Source organism: Danio rerio, chromosome 4 (genome assembly GCF_052040795.2).
Source record: "Danio rerio strain M-AB ecotype USA chromosome 4, GRCz13ab, whole genome shotgun sequence".
NCBI classification, from domain to species: domain Eukaryota; kingdom Metazoa; phylum Chordata; class Actinopteri; order Cypriniformes; family Danionidae; genus Danio; species Danio rerio.
The window spans coordinates 69,585,268-69,600,120 of NC_141024.2; the positions used below are offsets into that span (position 1 = coordinate 69,585,268).

The 14,853-nt window shown below is 42.8% G+C and overlaps 1 long non-coding RNA gene, 10 other non-coding genes and 1 pseudogene across 11 annotated transcripts; 1 reads left to right on the forward strand and 11 right to left on the reverse strand.

Moving 5' to 3' along the window:
* Nucleotides 1-703: 703 nt before the first annotated feature.
* LOC137494762 (U6 spliceosomal RNA) lies at nt 704-810 on the reverse strand. The gene has a single exon (XR_015484751.1). It is a non-coding gene; the product is annotated as a U6 spliceosomal RNA (small nuclear RNA).
* A 2,852-nt stretch (nt 811-3,662) lies between these two features.
* On the reverse strand, nt 3,663-3,736 carry LOC137494694 (U6 spliceosomal RNA; annotated as a pseudogene).
* Nucleotides 3,737-4,159: 423 nt separating this feature from the next.
* On the reverse strand, nt 4,160-4,264 carry LOC137494960 (U6 spliceosomal RNA). The gene has a single exon (XR_015485156.1). It is a non-coding gene; the product is annotated as a U6 spliceosomal RNA (small nuclear RNA).
* Nucleotides 4,265-4,682: 418 nt separating this feature from the next.
* On the reverse strand, nt 4,683-4,789 carry LOC137489644 (U6 spliceosomal RNA). The gene has a single exon (XR_015487842.1). It is a non-coding gene; the product is annotated as a U6 spliceosomal RNA (small nuclear RNA).
* A 423-nt stretch (nt 4,790-5,212) lies between these two features.
* Nucleotides 5,213-5,319, reverse strand: LOC137495034 (U6 spliceosomal RNA). The gene has a single exon (XR_015485005.1). It is a non-coding gene; the product is annotated as a U6 spliceosomal RNA (small nuclear RNA).
* Nucleotides 5,320-5,739: 420 nt separating this feature from the next.
* Nucleotides 5,740-5,846, reverse strand: LOC137494695 (U6 spliceosomal RNA). Its single transcript, XR_015484876.1, has one exon. It is a non-coding gene; the product is annotated as a U6 spliceosomal RNA (small nuclear RNA).
* A 422-nt stretch (nt 5,847-6,268) lies between these two features.
* On the reverse strand, nt 6,269-6,375 carry LOC137494961 (U6 spliceosomal RNA). Its single transcript, XR_015484752.1, has one exon. It is a non-coding gene; the product is annotated as a U6 spliceosomal RNA (small nuclear RNA).
* Nucleotides 6,376-6,796: 421 nt separating this feature from the next.
* LOC137489633 (U6 spliceosomal RNA) lies at nt 6,797-6,903 on the reverse strand. The gene has a single exon (XR_015484854.1). It is a non-coding gene; the product is annotated as a U6 spliceosomal RNA (small nuclear RNA).
* A 423-nt stretch (nt 6,904-7,326) lies between these two features.
* Nucleotides 7,327-7,433, reverse strand: LOC137494545 (U6 spliceosomal RNA). Its single transcript, XR_015484869.1, has one exon. It is a non-coding gene; the product is annotated as a U6 spliceosomal RNA (small nuclear RNA).
* Nucleotides 7,434-7,856: 423 nt separating this feature from the next.
* On the reverse strand, nt 7,857-7,959 carry LOC137495097 (U6 spliceosomal RNA). Its single transcript, XR_015485189.1, has one exon. It is a non-coding gene; the product is annotated as a U6 spliceosomal RNA (small nuclear RNA).
* A 1,703-nt stretch (nt 7,960-9,662) lies between these two features.
* LOC110438557 (uncharacterized) lies at nt 9,663-11,408 on the reverse strand. The gene is made up of 2 exons (XR_015484431.2): nt 11,314-11,408; nt 9,663-10,660 (listed from the first exon to the last, which is right to left on the reverse strand). It is a non-coding gene; the product is annotated as an uncharacterized LOC110438557 (long non-coding RNA).
* Nucleotides 11,409-13,203: 1,795 nt separating this feature from the next.
* Nucleotides 13,204-13,367, forward strand: LOC148682382 (U1 spliceosomal RNA). The gene has a single exon (XR_015944366.1). It is a non-coding gene; the product is annotated as a U1 spliceosomal RNA (small nuclear RNA).
* Nucleotides 13,368-14,853: the final 1,486 nt, after the last annotated feature.

Genomic DNA, 14,853 nt, shown 5'->3' on the forward strand with positions numbered 1-14,853 from the left:
CTCTCTCATTAGATATCAGCTATGAGCTGCTATCTGCCTGTTCCATGAAAACTGATAATCACAGTGTTCAGTTGGAAATGACATTATGTCAGAGTATAATTGTTATTGATTGGTGATTGTAAGCAGAGCAGCCTAGGAACTTATTGCGAGTGTTGAAGCTGGCTTCTGATGATGAAACTGCAAACTGTCTTAGGTAAACTTGATTTATTTATTTATTTGAATCTCTGACTCTAGCTCTTCTTCATCTATCAGACTGGTCATTCTTTGGGTTAAACTGTAAACTATCCCAACAGCTAAAACCCTGCTCATGCACCATTTGGAATCGTAAAAAACCTTTTGTCTTTTCTCCTTTCTATCCTAGAGCCATGTTCCCACGTGTATCCCGTGCTTTACAGAGCTTTGGCCCTGTCAGTGCTAGGCACACTGATTGATGCAGTAGGTCACCAAGTTTATGGACGGGGGGAAATTAGAGTGTCAGGATAGCCTATGGCAATCCCACTAAAGCAAGGGCTTTGGAAGTGCATTAGCACAACAAAACAAATGATCAAAGCATCCCACATTCGTTGTTACCATGCATGTAGACTTTCCAGTTGACCCAGCAGCACCTCCCACGATTTGCTAAACCCATCCTCATGCACCATTTGGAATCGTGAAAAGCCTTTTGTCTTTTTTCATTTCTGTACTTTTACCCACGCACTAAAACAGCAATATGGAGCGCTTCACGGATTTGCGTGTCATCCTTTCGCAGGGGCCATGCTAATCTTCTCTGTATCGATCCAATTTTAGTATATGTGCCACCGTAGCGAGCACAGACCAGCGGTCAGGCTCAGGGCATATGTACGCCTCGAGTCCCAGCAATGTTCCTTCAAGGTGGTGGGACCCGAAGAGCCATGTTCCCACTTGTATGCCGTGCACTACAGAGCTTTGGCCCTGTCAGTGCTAGGCACACTGATTGATGCAGTAGGTCACCAAGTTTATGGACAGGGGGAAATTAGAGTGTCAGGATAGCCTATGGCAAAGTCCCACTAAAGCAAGGGCTTTGGAAGTGCATTAGCACAACAAAACAAACGATCAAAGCATCCCACATTCGTTTTCACCATGCATGTAGACTTTCCAGTTGACCCAGCAGCACCTCCCACGATTTGCTAAACCCATCCTCATGCACCATTTGGAATCGTGAAAAGCCTTTTGTCTTTTTGCATTTCTGTACTTTTACCCACGCACTAAAACAGCAATATGGAGCACTTCACGGATTTGCGTGTCATCCTTTCGCCTCTTGCGGGAGAATCTTCGGTTCCCTTCCCGTTCCACAGTTCCACTTTCCCTTCTTCCTGATTGGCCCGACGTCTGGCTCGGGATTGGTCGACGCAAAGTTCCACAAAGCGTGCTTCCGAATTTGGTCATGTCATGTAGCGTGCCGTTGGCTCTTTTGAGAAAGTTCCACTGAACGTGCGCTCCGATTGGCCGCTGGGCGGGACCTCCAGGAAGCGCGATTTATAAAGCGGTGCAGTGGAAAGAGGAAGTTAAAAAAGGAGACAAAACAGACTATAAAGACGACAAGCTTTGTTGTAAATGTTTATTTTGTTTGACAAAAAAAATAGATATATAGATGTATATGTTTTAGGGCTTTATGATAGCATAGAAAAATGCGATTATTTCTAAAATAACATTTCCCTAGAAAAATGCATTTTTTCTGTGTTATTAAATCATTTACTTAATAATATTAAATGGTTAAAAGATATTGTTCAGATGCAATTAGCTCTAATTCTAAAAATTATAAGTCTAATAACACTGTCAAGGTGCAAACATTTAGTCTTTAAAACAACTAAGCAAGATAAATGTTTATTTTGTATAAAACAAATATAAATATACATGTACAAGTTGTAGGGCTTTATGATAGCATAGAAACTGCTATTATTTCTAAAATAACATTTATGACAGCATAGAAATTGCTATTATTTCTAAAATAACAATTCCATTCAAAAATGCATTATTTTATCTGTGTTATTAAATCATTTACTTAATAATATTAAATAGTTAAAAGATATTGTTCAGATGCAAATAACTAATTCTAAAAATTAAGTCTAAGTCTAAAAACACTGTAAAGGTGCAAACATTTAGTCTTTAAAACAAATAAGCAAGATATTCAGACTCTGATTGGCTGTTGTCATTTTCTTTTTTCTTCTTAACTTCTGCTATTAGTGTTTATTTACAGCTCTGGGTTATGCTTTGAGCTGCTCTAGCAAATAGCCGAGCAGCAACTACTGGGAAGGTAGTTTATAAAATAATAATTTATCATATGTTTGTGATTTTTTTTTTTTTTTTAAATATTGCATAAACTGTTGTGATAATAAAATAATTGTACGCTATATTGTACTGCCCTAATATGTTAAAAGTATAAATGGTTATATATTTTGTGTAAATAAACATTTTTCTATTTTATTTCTAATCTCTGTGTACATTTCAGCTTTTTTTAAAGATTTGTTCAGTAGCTACAGTGTCCCAAGAGTGGGTTATCTGTTGTGACTCGAATAACTTTACACAATATTTATATTACACTTTACATTCATAATTTTTTCTATTCATTTATTGCAAACAAGTGTTAAAGGATAAAATAAAACTTGCAAAAATACACTGCGTACACATATTCATGTGGTTGCTTTAATGTTATCATTGTGTAATTTAAAGGATGGTAATATTAGGGTTCTGTTTATTATTCATAAACAAGTTATAAACTGTAGTTTAGCTAACAGTAAAAATAAAAATGGTATAAAATTATATTGTAAATTTAAGTAAATGTTCAATGTAAATGCAGTAAAAAATAATATGTGTATATGTAAATATAACTGGAAACATTGATGTAAATGAAATATTTTAAAATATATTTAATTGAATTTTTAAATAATTTATTAAACTTTAAAAAATTGACAAACCTATTTAAATATCAATGCCTGAAATTTAAATTTGAAAGTATTTTAATATAATATTTCTTATATCCTACAACCTAATATTTTAGGTACTATATTTAGTTTAATCAGTTCTTTAAATATTTTATTATGTGTTATTTAATATTAATAAATAAGTTACCTGAACATTGCGGTCAATATAATTGACAAAATTCTAAAACATTTAAAAGTCAATATTTCAGTATGTTTATTATTAAACTATTAAAATATTTTATTTCTTAAAAGGTGTCAAATATAAGTCCTGATTATAAAAATATTTTATCTAACTGACATGCAATTCAAAAAAGCTATATTTAGTTATGTTGCAAATAAACATACAATTATATTTGAATATAATGTAATACATTTATTAAAAAATCATACTTATTATTATTATATGTTACTCAATTCATTTAAAATGGATTTTCTTTTTCAAATTATGTAATATATGATATACAATGAGAGCAGTCTACAGCACATGGCTAATTAATATGCACCTGTCATACCCCAGAAAGCACATGGCTAATTATGCCAGTTCCCGCCTTTGATTTTTTACCATATTGGGTAATTTGTTTAATTTCAACAAGCATGAGCACCCTTCAAGGCCACAGATGACCCCATTGGGGTTCAGGGGTCACTACCCTGCAGTCTAAGGCCATGTGACGTCGAGAGGACTGCTGGGGGCCACAGGGTGGGGACAGAGAAGATCCATCAGGTTCCTTTTCGCAGGGGCCATGCTAATCTTCTCTGTATCGATCCAATTTTAGTATATGTGCCACCGTAGCGAGCACGGATGAGTGGACAGGCTCAGGGCATATGTACGCCTCGAGTCCCAGCAATGTTCCTCCAAGGTGGTGGGACCTGGAGAGCCATGTTCCCACTTGTATGCCGTGCACTACAGAGCTTTGGCCCTGTCAGTGCTAGGCACACTGATTGATGCAGTAGGTCACCAAGTTTATGGACAGGGGGAAATTAGAGTGTCAGGATAGCCTATGGCAAAGTCCCAGTAAAGCAAGGGCTTTGGAAGTGCATTGGTTGCACAACAAAGCAAACGATCAAAGCATCCCACATTCGTTTTCACCATGCATGTAGACTTTCCAGTTGACCCAGCAGCACCTCCCACGATTTGCTAAACCCATCCTCATGCACCATTTGGAATCGTGAAAAGCCTTTTGTCTTTTTTCATTTCTGTACTTTTACCCACGCACTAAAACAGCAATATGGAGCGCTTCACGGATTTGCGTCATCCTTTCGCAGGGGCCATGCTAATCTTCTCTGTATCGATCCAATTTTAGTATATGTGCCACCGTAGCGAGCACAGACCAGTGGTCAGGCTCAGGGCATATGTACGCCTCGAGTCCCAGCAATGTTCCTTCAAGGTGGTGGGACCCGAAGAGCCATGTTCCCACTTATATACCGTGCACTACAGAGCTTTGGCCCTGTCAGTGCTAGGCACACTGATTGATGCAGTAGGTCACCAAGTTTATGGACGGGGGGAAATTAGAGTGTCACGATAGCCTATGGCAATCCCACTAAAGCAAGGGCTTTGGAAGTGCATTAGCACAACAAAACAAATGATCAAAGCATCCCACATTCGTTTTCACCATGCATGTAGACTTTCCAGTTGACCCAGCAGCACCTCCCACGATTTGCTAAACCCATCCTCATGCACCATTTGGAATCGTGAAAAGCCTTTTGTCTTTTTTCATTTCTATACTTTTACCCACGCACTAAAAAAGCAATATGGAGCGCTTCACGGTTTTGCGTGTCATCCTTTCGCAGGGGCCATGCTAATCTTCTCTGTATCGATCCAATTTTAGTATATGTGCCACCGTAGCGAGCACAGATCAGCAGTCAGGCTCAGGGCATATGTACGCCTCGAGTCCCAGCAATGTTCCTCCAAGGTGGTGGGACCTGGAGAGCCATGTTCCCACTTGTATGCCGTGCACTACAGAGCTTTGGCCCTGTCAGTGCTAGGCACACTGATTGATGCAGTAGGTCACCAAGTTTATGGACAGGGGGAAATTAGAGTGTCAGGATAGCCTATGGCAAAGTCCCAGTAAAGCAAGGGCTTTGGAAGTGCATTGGTTGCACAACAAAGCAAACGATCAAAGCATCCCACATTCGTTTTCACCATGCATGTAGACTTTCCAGTTGACCCAGCAGCACCTCCCACGATTTGCTAAACCCATCCTCATGCACCATTTGGAATCGTGAAAAGCCTTTTGTCTTTTTTCATTTCTGTACTTTTACCCACGCACTAAAACAGCAATATGGAGCGCTTCACGGATTTGCGTGTCATCCTATCGCAGGGGCCATGCTAATCTTCTCTGTATCGATCCAATTTTAGTATATGTGCCACCGTAGCGAGCACAGAGCAGCAGTCAGGCTCAGGGCATATGTATGCCTCGAGTCCCAGCAATGTTCCTTCAAGGTGGTGGGACCCGAAGAGCCATGTTCCCACTTGTATGCCGTGCACTACAGAGCTTTGGCCCTGTCAGTGCTAGGCACACTGATTGATGCAGTAGGTCACCAAGTTTATGGACAGGGGGAAATTAGAGTGTCAGGATAGCCTATGGCAAAGTCCCACTAAAGCAAGGGCTTTGGAAGTGCATTAGCACAACAAAACAAACGATCAAAGCATCCCACATTCGTTTTCACCATGCATGTAGACTTTCCAGTTGACCCAGCAGCACCTCCCACGATTTGCTAAACCCATCGTCATGCACCATTTGGAAACGTGAAAAGCCTTTTGTCTTTTTTTATTTCTGTACTTTTACCCACGCACTAAAAAAGCAATATGAAGCGCTTCACGGATTTGCGTGTCATCCTTTCGCAGGGGCCATGCTAATCTTCTCTGTATCGATCCAATTTTAGTATATGTGCCACCGTAGCGAGCACAGATCAGCTGTCAGGCTCAGGGCATATGTACGCCTCGAGTCCCAGCAATGTTCCTCCAAGGTGGTGGGACCTGGAGAGCCATGTTCCCACTTGTATGCCGTGCACTACAGAGCTTTGGCCCTGTCAGTGCTAGGCACACTGATTGATGCAGTAGGTCACCAAGTTTATGGACAGGGGGAAATTAGAGTGTCAGGATAGCCTATGGCAAAGTCCCAGTAAAGCAAGGGCTTTGGAAGTGCATTGGTTGCACAACAAAGCAAACGATCAAAGCATCCCACATTCGTTTTCACCATGCATGTAGACTTTCCAGTTGACCCAGCAGCACCTCCCACGATTTGCTAAACCCATCCTCATGCACCATTTGGAATCGTGAAAAGCCTTTTGTCTTTTTCATTTCTGTACTTTTACCCACGCACTAAAACAGCAATATGGAGCGCTTCACGGATTTGCGTGTCATCCTTTCGCAGGGGCCATGCTAATCTTCTCTGTATCGATCCAATTTTAGTATATGTGCCACCGTAGCGAGCACAGACCAGTGGTCAGGCTCAGGGCATATGTACGCCTCGAGTCCCAGCAATGTTCCTTCAAGGTGGTGGGAACCGGAGAGCCATGTTCCCACTTGTATGCCGTGCACTACAGAGCTTTGGCCCTGTCAGTGCTAGGCACACTGATTGATGCAGTAGGTCACCAAGTTTATGGACGGGGGGGGGGAATTAGAGTGTCACGATAGCCTATGGCAATCCCACTAAAGCAAGGGCTTTGGAAGTGCATTAGCACAACAAAACAAATGATCAAAGCATCCCACATTCGTTTTCACCATGCATGTAGACTTTCCAGTTGACCCAGCAGCACCTCCCACGATTTGCTAAACCCATCGTCATGCACCATTTGGAAACGTGAAAAGCCTTTTGTCTTTTTTCATTTCTGTACTTTTACCCACGCACTAAAAAAGCAATTTGGAGCGCTTCACGGATTTGCGTGTCATCCTTTCGCAGGGGCCATGCTAATCTTCTCTGTATCGATCCAATTTTAGTATATGTGCCACCGTAGCGAGCACAGATCAGCAGTCAGGCTCAGGGCATATGTACGCCTCGAGTCCCAGCAATGTTCCTCCAAGGTGGTGGGACCTGGAGAGCCATGTTCCCACTTGTATGCCGTGCACTACAGAGCTTTGGCCCTGTCAGTGCTAGGCACACTGATTGATGCAGTAGGTCACCAAGTTTATGGACAGGGGGAAATTAGAGTGTCAGGATAGCCTATGGCAAAGTCCCAGTAAAGCAAGGGCTTTGGAAGTGCATTGGTTGCACAACAAAGCAAACGATCAAAGCATCCCACATTCGTTTTCACCATGCATGTAGACTTTCCAGTTGACCCAGCAGCACCTCCCACGATTTGCTAAACCCATCCTCATGCACCATTTGGAATCGTGAAAAGCCTTTTGTCTTTTTTCATTTCTGTACTTTTACCCATGCACTAGAACAGCAATATGGAGCGCTTCACGGATTTGCGTGTCATCCTTTCGCAGGGGCCATGCTAATCTTCTCTGTATTGATCCAATTTTAGTATATGTGCCACCGTAGCGAGCACAGACCAGTGGTCAGGCTCAGGGCATATGTATGCCTCGAGTCCCAGCAATGTTCCTCCAGGGTGGTGGGCACCGGAGAGCCATGTTCCCACTTGTATGCCGTGCACTACAGAGCTTTGGCCCTGTCAGTGCTAGGCACACTGATTGATGCAGTAGGTCACCAAGTTTATGGACAGGGGGAAATTAGAGTGTCAGGATAGCCTATGGCAAAGTCCCACTAAAGCAAGGGCTTTGGAAGTGCATTGGTTGCACAACAAAACAAACGATCAAAGCATCCCACATTCGTTTTCACCATGCATGTAGACTTTCCAGTTGACCCAGTAGCACCTCCCACGATTTGCTAAACCCATCCTCATGCACCATTTGGAATCGTGAAAAGCCTTTTGTCTTTTTTCATTTCTGTACTTTTACCCACGCACTAAAACAGCAATATGGAGCGCTTCACGGATTTGCGTGTCATCCTTTCGCAGGGGCCATGCTAATATTCTCTGTATCGATCCAAGTATATGTTTTTTTTTTTTTCAAAACATCAGTTCAGAAGCATATAAAAATATCATTTACAAACATTCCTTATGACATTATGTTGGTTTCAAAACAGGAAAACAACAAGCATAATCATTCTGGCAAATCTATTTTCAAACCATCTAGTGAGTACGTAATATAAGGAGTATTCAACATAAACGTTTTGTAAAATTCAGTCTCTTTTTCTTCCATTCTAAAATATTGTTCCACAGTTTTAATATAGTTTTCCAGTTTCTTTTATACATTGTCCATAACTCCATTTTAGCATGTTTATTTTTAACAATGTTTCTCCTTTCTCAAATTACAGTTCTTGCAACTGATAGAAACAAATTGGCAATTCTTGTTTTACTTCCATTAAAACTAGGGATGCACGATATATCGGCGCCCATATCGTTATTGTCCGATAAATGCTATTTTTAAGATTATCGTTATCGATCCGATGTTGACACCTTGCAATTTCGAAATCATATCTTTTTTGCTTCAAGTATAGACTATTCAGTTCATAAGAGCAGTTCAATCTTTTATGAAGTTTGCTGTATAAAAATATAACAATTTAAAATATTTATTATTATCGGCCTATACATATCGGCTATCGGCCTCCAAGTCCGAAGAATTATCGGTTATCGGTATCGGCCAAAAAATCCATATCGGTGCATTCCTAATTAAAACCAAATAAAAATATTTTATACCATTCTGTCTCCTCCTCAATCAGTTTTACTTTTCATCATTTGTTTAATACTTTCTTTTAACTTTGCCATAAATGTATTAAATTCAACACATTTTAAAAACAAATGCATAATACCTTCATTTTCCAGTCCACATATTTTGCATAATGCATTCTCACTGCTTCCAATTTGTGCCAGTTTTGTTACAGTGAAAATAACATTATGTCTGATGAAATAATCCAACGTTTCAATTTTTGCGTCTAAATATTTCCATTTTAAATTCTTCCAGATTCCCTCTTCGTCTATTTCCACAAATATTTTTTTCCAAAATTGTTCTGAAACTGGTCTTTTATGCACTTTGTTTCTGAAACAAATGTAGAAATTTTTGAGAACACATTCTTGAAAATCTTTCTCATTTTCCTTTAAAAACATTTTCACATTATTCCTTCATTCGAATCTATGATTTCAAAACTTTCTGGATCCACACCTACAAATGTTTCCATAATTTATCGTCCACCCAAACTAAATAATGAATTTCTAAATGACTTTGCTGCTTTTTAACACATATTACCACCCTCTCACCTAATATTATAGTTTTAGGAGATTTTAATATTCATGTGGATAATTTTAATAACTCCCTTACAAGAGATTTTATATCCTGTCTTGGGAGCTTTGGACTTCAACAGCATGTCAATGTTCCCACACACTCTAAAGGACACACCCTCGACCTCATCTGCTGCTCTGGTGTCTCACCCATTGACCTCTCTGCTGAGGAACTCCTTATAACGGATAATTTTCTCCTCTCATTTAATTTTGCACTCTCTCTTTCTTCCACCAAACCTCTCCGTACTATTTCCTTCCGTAACATAAAACATATTAATTTAGAATTCTTTTTTTGCTAGTATTAACTCTCTTCCTGAAATTACTAACCTTTCATCACCAAATGATTTAGTTTCTCATTACAACACTGGACTTCACTATAAGTCTCTGTAATAAAGTTCACGGCCCTTTGGCCGCCTGGAAGAAGGAGGCGGAGAACCGACGTAGTTTAAAAATATTTATTAATAACAGGGACGGCAGCTCCTCACGGAGACAATGGGGGGGTTGGCGCCACAGCCCCTGCGAGACCTATATGAGATGGGCCGAGAGAACAGGAGATGAAAAAAAAGGAAAGACAGAGTACACCAGGAAAGGGGAGAGAGGAAAATGAAAAAAAAAATTGGGGTTCGGTTCTCCAGACACGCTGCCACTCGGTCCTCCACCAGCTGAGAGATGCGATGACGTGCTGGGAGCCCTGTGGAGGAATCTATCCTCCCGTCTGTCTTCTGGCGTCCGGCGGCGGTTCTCCTGGCTGGCTGGCGGCATCTCTGGTCTCCTGTTCCGCTTCCGTGGATGGATGCAGGCTCTGGCATCATGGTGGATCGCGGCAACTCCCCCGGGTTCTGTGGGATGGCTCCCTTCAGCACTTTCCCCTTCGGTGGTGAGCCCTGCGTCTCCTGCTCCTCCCCATGCTGGGAGACGGCAGCAGGCAGATCCTTTCCTCGCCAGCCTCAGGCCGCCCCGGCACTCTGGGCAGACGAACAGGTTTCTCCCCCACTCAGGTTAACTCCCAAACACTCGCCCCTCTCTCAGCGGCAAGGGCATCTGGACAACGCGTCCCTCCTTCTCCCGGGCTTCGGCACCACTGTAATAAAGTTCATGGCCCTTTGGCCGCCAGAAAGAAGGAGGCGGAGAACCAACGCAGTTTTAAAATATTTATTAATAACAGGGACGGCAGTCTCCGTGTCTAAACCAAAACGAACGGACGGCAGCTCCTCACGAAGACTGCCGTCAAACTGAAAGCAAAAGTAAAATATGTCCGGGCCCGGTCCTCTCTCGGCTTCCTCTGCCATAGTTCCTCCTTTTATGGTCCAGAGCTCCTTCCGTGGGATCCGAGGCAGGTGCGCACCGCAGGTGTATCCACTTACGCGGTGGCCTTACTCCGTTCCCACGGCTCTCGGCCACGCCCCCTCGCCACAGTCTCATATGGATTTTTTGAACATCTGACAGAAATAAAGTCAATCAGGTAAGCAATGAGCGTAGCTGCTGCTGCTTCTCTTCTGTTTCTGCATATTAACAGCAGGTGTTCATCATCAGTCCTCAATCATCACTTAATTAAACTCATCATCGGCTCATTAACTTTACTCTGCTGCTGAGTAAATTTTGCTCAATTTAGAGAGGGACCAAATGTTCTCTGAACTGAGTAAATTTTACTCTGATGATTTTACTGTGTACAGGTATGGATCATATGTTTTGTCCCAGCTAAGATCTTAAAATGTTCTTTACTTCTCATAGTAATAACTAATGATAATAATTGTCATGGTCACATATATTGCTGTATATGAAGGGATATTTATTTATTAGCATGATGGTTGCTATATTTTAATGAAACAACTGTTTACTATGTGAATGGAGCTATCAAACCGACACGAGCGTTGAAAATAATACATAAGCTAAACTTTTTCAGGTTTTGTGCAGCCATATATACATATAAGTAATATCACAGTATAAAAATAACCTACAACACGAAATCTCTAGGACAGGTGAACTTTCTGACGACACAGCGTCACCAGCACAGACCAAACACTGCACAAAGAATGAGATATTTAAAACATGATGTGACCTTAGCATTAATGTAACAATAAAAATAACTTACCGCACAAAATCTCTGTAATGGATGAACGTCTGACAGCGCAGCGTCAGGCACACAGACAAAATACTGCACACACAGTGAAATATTTTAAATGTGATGTGAGCAAAACATAATGTTTATCAGAACAGGATAAAAATAACCTACCGCTCTAAATCACTATGACAGGTGTACTTGCTGACAGCGCAGCCTCACGAACAAAGACAAAATGCTGCACAAAGAGTGAAAAACTTCGAACGTGATGTAACCAGAACATATTGTGCATCAATATAACAGTATAAAAATAACTTACCACACGAAATCTCAACAACAGGTGTACTTTCTGAAGGCGCAGCCTCACGAATACTGCTCAAAAAGTGAGATATTTCAAACATGTCGTGAACAAAACATACTGTGCATCAATATAACAGTATAAAAATAACTTTCCACACAAAATCACTTTAACATACGAATTAATCTCGACAGCAGATGAACTTTCTGACCCGATAAATTGAGCATTCAGAGCAAGAGAAACTTTGGAAAATCCTCAGCGCTGATTGGCCCTGATTTTAAACTTTAGACAATGCATCCCTCCGATTAGCCCAGGGTCTAAGCAAACTGTAGACAATCGCGGCTTCTCGTTGGACGAGAGTCTACAGTCTACAGTTACCATTGCACGTTCCCTGGGCAGATGTCTGCGAACTCCCCAAATGTGGGAATCTCGACTGCATAATTTCTGGTAGTGGGGGACTGCGTTCGCGCTCTCCCCTGAGCACAGTGGTTCAAGACAGAGTTCAGGCGGTAGCGTCGGGCCCGGCTGGAGCGGCGCTTCCCTCTCTTCCTCGTCCTTTGCCAAGCCTCTTTTGCTCCAGTAGAGCTGCGCGCGCCTGTGGAAGGCCTGCCCACCCGTCGCTGGAAGAGTCTGTTCTGACGCCGAAAACTACTCGAGAGGTCCCCCCTCAAAGCGGTTTGACCAGGTGAAGGAACACGCAAAGAGAGCCCCCGGTGGCTTTTGTCCGCCAAGCGAGTGTGCCCTGTGGAATGTCAGGATTTTATTTGCCGGCCTGCCGCTGTTACTGATGGAACGAATGCAGACCGTGTGAAAGGTCATCATTTTATCTGCCATTAAGTAAGCGAACGCTTCTGCTCGGATCAGAGGTAACTTTGTTTCAAAAACTGCAATCTTTTGCAGACGTCTGTGGCGTTTTAGGCAGAGGGACGGTTCTAAACCAATCTGAACCAGAGGCAATTTCGCAGCCAGCCGTCGGTGGTTTCCCGTCCCAGGAATGTAAGGTGCTTGCAGCGAGAGGTTGTTTTGTTAGCGCTTCCGCTTTCGTCAGTGAAGTTCTTTTGCGGAACGTTTGTAGATCCCGTCGTGTTCTTCAAGCTATGTTGTTTGAGCACTGTGCTGATAGGCTGACGTAAGAAAACAGGACACAAAATATACAAGGCAAGAGTGCAAAGCACGGAGCTCTTGGCAAAGGCGGTCCGAACCGCAGCAAAGCAGGAGGTCGACATGTCCAAATAGACCAAATCAGAAACTAAGCAGAGAAAAACGACATCTGTAGAGAAAGAAAACAGATGGAGGAAAAGAAAGAAAGAACAGGAGGATCCCCTCCCCTCCCCCCATAGAGGGTCTGTTATCCCCAGATCGAGTGCGTCCAGTGGAATCCATGTGTTGGCAGCCCCAACTGATGACTAAACACAAAGCCAGCATCTGGAGGAAGCTCAAACTCTTCATGCGTTGCCACAGTTACTAGCGAGTGGTTTGCAGGCACAGGCACGTCTGCTGCAAGTACAGCGCCGTCAGGGGACAGGGGTTGCTGGCCCATTCCCCATGCTCGGTTGCTGGGCATCACCGCCCTGGAGTACGGCCGATAGAAAACGGCGGCTGCCATTTGCGCCACCCGGCAACTCATACCTACCTGGCAGGGGAGATACCATGATCAAGAAGGTGGTTCACCCAGGGTGAGGCTTGGCCATTGCACTCCGGCCACGCTGACCCCTGCGAATACCCCAAATGTTGGAATCTCGACGTCATAATTTCTGGTAGTGGGGGACTGCGTTCGCGCTCTCCCCTGAGTACAGTGGTTCAAGACAGAGTTCAGGCAGTAGCATTGGACCCGGCTGGAGCGGCGCTTCCCTCTCTTCCTCGTCCTTTGCCAAGCCTCTTTTGCTTCAGTAGAGCCGCGCGCGCCTGTGGAAGGCCTGCCCACCCGTCGCTAGAAGAGTCTGTTCTGACGCCGAAAACTACTCGAAAGGTCCCCCCTCAAAGCGGTTTGACCAGGTGAAGGAACACGCAAAGAGAGCCCCCGGTGGCTTTTGTCCGCCAAGCGAGTGTGCCCTGTGGAATGTCAGAATTTTATTTGCCGGCCGGCCGCTGTTACTGACAGAACGAATGTAGACTGTGTGAAAGGTCATCATTTTTTCTGCCATTGAGTAAGCGAACGCTTCTGCTCGGATCAGAGGTAACTTTGTTTCAAGAACTGCAATCTTTTGCAGACGTCTGTCGTTTAAGGTTTGCAGGGAATTTTTTCGTCAAATCCTCGTACAACGTCAAGTCATGACATTTGACAGATCCACGCCCTAGTATCATGGGTCATCCAGTGAGCAGAGAGCCATAAAACAAGGATAAAACAAGGATAAAACAAGGCGCACGCGTTGGTCAATCGAGCGGACAAAGCCAACTCGGCGTGACAAGCTCCCTGCAGGTATTAGGGCCAATTTACAATCCGGGCCCGACACAGCTGTACAGGTCCTTGCGAAATGTCCCCTTTCGTCACATTTGAAGCACCTGAATTCTGGGCGTTCCTTCATCACATTTTCTGAGCTCATGCATAGTCGACAGGTTTTTACCTGATTGGTGTGCATGACTCTAAAGTGCTGTGGCGCTTCCGCCGTCTCGATTTTGGTACTGTATGGTAAGGAGACCATCTCTTCCGGAAATCTGTTTTTTACAAACCTTGTTCCATCTTCTATGTTTGTGCCAGGATACAATCTTCTTTTAATTTTAGATATGGGGAAAACTCCCCATCTCTCTAGCTTGCTTAAAATTTCTTCATTTGCTAGGTAAACAGGCAGATGCTTGAACGAAACAACATAGTCTCCGTTTTGTAACCTCCGTACTTCAGATTTCACTCCTTTAATTGTCAATCCATTGTCTATTAAAATTTCGGTGTCATCTTCAGTCTCCATTGTTACTTCATACTCCCTTTGTTTGTTTGGGTCTCACCGCCAGCATTCTTCCTTCTCCAATCAGCTCCATGACTGCTTTGGTTATATCAAATCTTCTTGCATCTTTTACATTTTCTACTTCTACAGTTACTGTTGCTTCCTTTGTGCATACTCTTCTTTGTACCTCTTGCTTATCCTTACCTTTCTCACCTCTTCGTTGGCCGGGCTCTTCATTTTATTTATCTCTTTGTCTGTTGTCAAGTCCATTTTCTTTCCCTATCCGTCTATTATCCAGCCCATTTTCTTTATCCTTTCTTGCAAGTCCCTCCATTTCCATGTCGTTGCCGGGGAATCTGTCCATGATTAAAAATAAAACACACTACATAACCACCC